This window comes from Girardinichthys multiradiatus, chromosome 1 (assembly GCF_021462225.1).
Source record: "Girardinichthys multiradiatus isolate DD_20200921_A chromosome 1, DD_fGirMul_XY1, whole genome shotgun sequence".
Lineage (NCBI taxonomy): Eukaryota > Metazoa > Chordata > Actinopteri > Cyprinodontiformes > Goodeidae > Girardinichthys > Girardinichthys multiradiatus.
In genome coordinates, this window is record NC_061794.1 from 47,325,186 (window position 1) to 47,330,695 (window position 5,510).

The following is a 5,510-nucleotide window of genomic DNA, read 5'->3' on the forward strand; positions in this document are numbered from 1 at the left end:
GGTCATTATCACCCTTCATCTACACTATATGTAGTTTATTGCCACAAACAAAAGGCAGCATTCAGTCAACTGATACGTATTGCTGTGGTCTAGCCTATGTGATGCAGAACTAGCCAAGAGTTCTAAGGGTTCTTCAGGAGTTAAATGCGTCGACCTCAGGAGTAGCACCACCTACTGGTGGATGGTAGTGATCTTTGAGCTCAGGTTCTAAGGGAAGTCTCCGGGTTTTTCCAGTTAAGGTTTCAGTATGAGCTTAATAAAAAAAAGAATACAGGTAAACATTTTTCCACATGTTCAACAAACATAAGCCCCTAAAAATAGAAAAGGAAATGTGACTAAATTCCTGCCACAGCTACCTGTTGTGTAGCAGTGTTGGACAAATACAAAACACAGAACCGATAAACCAATAAAATATTCGAATGCTGATATTCACAAGATTTTATTTTTGAACTCACCATCCGTAACAGTGACGATGAAATCTCTGTATAAATCTTTTAAAATGGTTCTATCCATCTTACATTGGTACCGTCCTGAGTCAGACTGGGTCAACTGTGTGATGGTCACCAACAGAACTCCTTCTGAGGTTGGTCCGGCATCATATTCTATCCTGTATCTGCCTCTTTCAGCTCTGACACCATCTGTCTGAATAAGAACTTCATCTGTTCCACATGCTCCTCTGCAGAACAGTCGCTTTCTTCCAGAGCGTTCAAAGGAACAGGCGACTGTGAGCGAGCCGCCAGGTTCTTTATATAAGTGATGATCTTTGTTTCCATCCAGTAGAGCTGTTAAAAATAAGCATCAGTTACTTTCTGATCTCAGCATGATGAAGTCTGATCACATTTATCCCAGTTTGCTGTTGCAGAGTCTCAGTCATGCAGAACATGACAATCCTAAGTGATGAAGTAGAAGGTGAAAGGACTTATTCTCTTGTTCAGGAAGACGTTTTATCTCTCATCCAAATGGCTGCTTCAGTTCTAAACATGGTTGGACGTAACAGTCTTATACTGTAAGTTGTAGTCAGAACAGTCACACTAATAGGGTCCCTAATAGAGCAGAAGGTGTAACACCAACTCTGCAGCTCTGACTTGTCTCCTCAGGTGGTTCTTTATCAATATACTCCTTGAGACGTGTGACCCAAACTCACATGGCATCGTTGGGAATATTTTGGATCCTCAACAGTGACCAAAACATTGATCTGTGACTATTGCTATGATTGTTCTGACTATAACCTATAAACCTGCTACTTCCAACCATGTTCAGAACTAAAGAAACATTTTGGATGGGAGGTGAAACATCTTCTTTCATAAATGTGAGGCAGTTAATGTTCTCCCCCAGAGAAAAACTGATCAGATTCACTAAGATTTCCCAAGACCCACAAATGTATCATGACACATAAAGTGCATTCACAAGGTTTCACTTATCAGTTTCTTTCAGCTGTTCAGACAGATGAAAATACTACAGTAGCTTTAAACCAAACTCACCGTCCACAACAACGAGTCTGACATCCTGGTATGAAGCTGATGGTAAGGATTCACCCAAACCACATCTGTACAGTCCTGAATCGGACGGGGTCAGCTCTGAGATGCTCACAGACAGAACTGAGTATGTTCTAGAAGCTTCTTTAATGTATTTAATTCTGTATCGGCCACTCTCAGTTGTGTTATCACTTGTTTTAATGAAGAGGTTATCTCCTTCACAGGTTTTCCTACAGAAGATCTTCAAGGTTCCAGATGAGCCAAAGAGGCACGGAAACAAGATGCTTTCTCCAGATACTCCATATTGTGTCAGTGCTTTGAGAGCTCTGGTGTCTCTGATCTGCAGAGCTGGAGAACAGAATACCAGAACATCCTATCAGAAACTGGTGAGAGACCGCAGCACCTTCAAACCAGAGCTTCCAGTAGAACCACAACAAGAACAAACAAAGTAAACAGGAACAAGATAGTTTCAAAACATATTGTTCATGTTTCCATTTCTGCATTTGGCTTTTGTCCAAACTGACTTTCAAATGAGGATATAACAGTGTAGTTAATGTCAAAGCTAACAATGAGCTACTTAAAAGGAAGACCACTAGTGAGGTTCTGTCAGAGGTAACAGTGTAGGAATAGAGCGCAGGCATAGAGGGAAGTGCAGTAAAGGGGGCAGCGAAGTACATTGTAGGAGATGCTCCTAGAGCAGGTTCTAATAAAGTTTGTTTTATATATATATCAATCAGAGAGTTATAGTGTTCGCCGTAAAGCTCCACTTGTAAAAGTAAATCCGTTGGACTTCTTCTTCAACATTTCTGAGTCCTACTCTGTCAGACAGGACACGGTAAAAGAAAAAAAAAACAGAAACATTTTCTGAAATATTTCCTGGTGCAGGTTTCTAAAGAATATGGGTAAATCTGTCATTTTGGGTTTTGTGTTTGTTTACTTTTTCAGTTAGGTGTTTCTATTCCTTTGGGTTTAGTAGTTATATTTGTTTATTCTATGGGGTAAGAACCCTGTCAAAAACAACGTGTATGTAAAGACGGAAATGTGTGCATATTAGTCAATAGTTGTGCATAAGTAAAATCCAAAAGAGGTATTGTATATTTTATCTATAAGAATACAAAATAAAATGTTACAACTTCAAGAAATTACAAACACAAAGTTCAAGTTTACAGTTGTGGTTTATTCTTTATGAATACAATATGCTATAACAGTTTGTGAATACGATTTATTTTCTATGAGAATACAAATTTACCTCAATGACTTGGTGTCACGTGATCTCAGGCTCAGAATATAGTGGGTGGAGTTATACAATGATGTACAGTAGGTGGCGCTATGCACCTCTGAATTTGTTGCAAACCGCCAGCAGAAGAAGAGAAGAAGCAGCAGCACTAGCGCCAATATGACGGACCAAGAGCATATATACTGCCACCTACTGTACATCATTGTATAACTCCACCCACTATATTCTGAGCCTGAGATCACGTGACACCAAGTCATTGAGGTAAATTTGTATTCTCAAAGAAAATAAATCGTATTCACAAACTGTTATAGCATATTGTATTCATAAAGAATAAACCACAACTGTAAACTTGAACTTTGTGTTTGTAATTTCTTGAAGTTGTAACATTTTATTTTGTATTCTTATAGAGAAAATATGCAATACCTCTTTTGGATTTTACTTATGCACAACTATTGACTAATATGCACACATTTCGTCTTTACATACACATTGATTTTGACAGCGTTCTTACCCCATATTATTCCTTCTGTCATCCTAATGTTAGTTTTGTTCTCTCTTCTGCCCCCTAGTTTAATTAGTTCCCTTTCCCCTTTGGCTTAAGACCCCTTTTTGATATTTTTTACCCAGTTGCTTGTTCCCTTTAATATTAATTGTTCCTTTCCCAGCCTTGCCTTACAGTATAGTTCCCTCTTGATTGGTTTTATAGTAATAGTTCGTTTATCCCTGATGTTTTAGTTCCTGTCAGTCAGTTATATTCTGTTCATTAGTAAGTCTGCTTTTACGTAGTCCCTTCCACGTCATTAGATTTAGTTCTTCCCAGAGTTACAATTTACGTCAGCTTATGTTTAGGTTTATTTTCCCTGTTCCTCCCAGTTTCGTTTAGTGTTAGTTTCCTGTCTCTGCGTTCCCTAGCTCCAGTCACAATCGCAACCTCCATGACCTCAGTTCCCTTCACCTGGCCAGCACACCTGTAAGCATTCATCTGATTAACTACTACTCTCGTTCCCATTGTTTCACCATTCACCTTCCCTGTATATAAGCTTACCGGTTTTATTTGTTCCCCGTCGCCTCGTTCTGCTAGATACCTGCTATCGCCTGTCATGCTCCTGCTCTGTTTCCAGTTCAGCTCCTGTCAGTTTCTGTTCGATTTGTCTACTGTTCCTGAATTCCTGGTTGAGCATCCTGCGTTTTTAACCTCCAAATAAATATGGAACAAAACCTTACCTCACGATTACCGAAGTATCTTCCTGCAAGCTGGTCCGACTCAAAACCTCGCATCTCTCGTACGGGCTTGTATCCCACGAGGAGCAACCCAGCCACAAGGCGCTCTCCAACGAGTCCCGATCCCAGGCCTGGCTCCAGGATGGGACCCCAGCTCCGCCGTACCAGGCGACGTCACGTGTCTTGATTGTTTTGGTCCTCATGAGGGTGTCTTGTGTCCACACTGGCAGGGCTTCAGGGGTGAGATCCACCCTGAGTACCTCAAGTCTCTGGATGTTGTGGGGCTATCATGGTTGACACGCCTCTTCAACATTGTGTGGCGGAAACGGACAATGCCTCTGGACTGGCAAACTGGGGTGGTGGTCCCTCTTCATAAGAAGGGGGACCGGAGGGTGTGTTCCAACTACAGGGGGATCACACTCCTCAGCCTCCCTGGCCTTGCAAGGGTATTGGAGAGGAGAGTCCGGCCGATAGACGAACCTCAGCTTCAGGAGGAGCAGTGTGGTTTTCGTGTCCTCTTCAGTTTGGAGGGGAGTTCCTGCCTCAAGTGGAGGAGTTCAAGTATCTCGTGGTCTTGTTCACGAGTGAGGGAAGAATGGAGCGGAGATCGACAGACGGATAGCTGCGGCTGCCGCAGTAATGGGGGCGCTGTGCCAGTCCGTTGTGGTCTAGAGAGAGCTGAGCCGAAAAGCGAAGCTCTCAATTTACCAGTTGGTCTACGTTCCTTCCCTCACCTTTGGCCATGAACTTTGGGTCATGACCGAAAGAACGAGATCCCGGATACAAGCGGCTGAAATGAGCTTCCTCCGTAGGGTGGCCGGGCACTCCCAAGGAGATAGGGTGAGGAGCTCGGCCATCTGGGAGGAGCTCGGAGTAGAGCCGCTGCTCCTCCACATCGAGAGGAGCCAGTTTAGGTGGCTCGGGCATCTATACCAGATGCCTCCTGGAAGCCTTCCTCGGGAGGTGTTCCAGGCATGTCCCACTGGGAGGAGGCCCAGGGGACGGCCCAGGACACGCTGGAGGGACTATGTCTCTCAGCTGGCCTGGGAACGCCTTGGGCTCCACCCGGAGGAGCTCGAGGAGGTGTCTAGGGAGAGGGATGTCTGGGTGTCCCGAGTACGAGTACTTTTTGATTATTTTTATACTTCCATTTGGGTCTCTAATGCCTCTACAGGTCCTTCTCAAAATATTAGCATATTGTGATAAAGTTCATTATTTTCCATAATGTAATGATGAAAATTTAACATTCATATATTTTAGATTCATTGCACACAAACTGAAATATTTCAGGTCTTTTATTGTCTTAATACGGAGGATTTTGGCATACAGCTCATGAAAACCCAAAATTCCTATCTCACAAAATTAGCATATCATTAAAAGGGTCTCTAAACGAGCTATGAACCTAATCATCTGAATCAACAAGTTAACTCTAAACACCTGCAAAAGATTCCTGAGGCCTTTAAAACTCCCAGCCTGGTTCATCACTCAAAACCCCAATCACGGGTAAGACTGCCGACCTGACTGCTGTCCAGAAGGCCACTATTGACACCCTCAAGCAAGAGGGTAAGACACAGAAA

At 42.8% G+C, this 5,510-nt stretch overlaps 1 long non-coding RNA gene across 1 annotated transcript; it reads right to left on the reverse strand.

The window, feature by feature from the left end:
• Positions 1–468: 468 nt before the first annotated feature.
• Positions 469–4,062, reverse strand: LOC124884791. Its single transcript, XR_007042535.1, has 3 exons — positions 3,937–4,062; positions 1,482–1,823; positions 469–782 (listed from the first exon to the last, which is right to left on the reverse strand). It is a non-coding gene; the product is annotated as an uncharacterized LOC124884791 (long non-coding RNA).
• Positions 4,063–5,510: the final 1,448 nt, after the last annotated feature.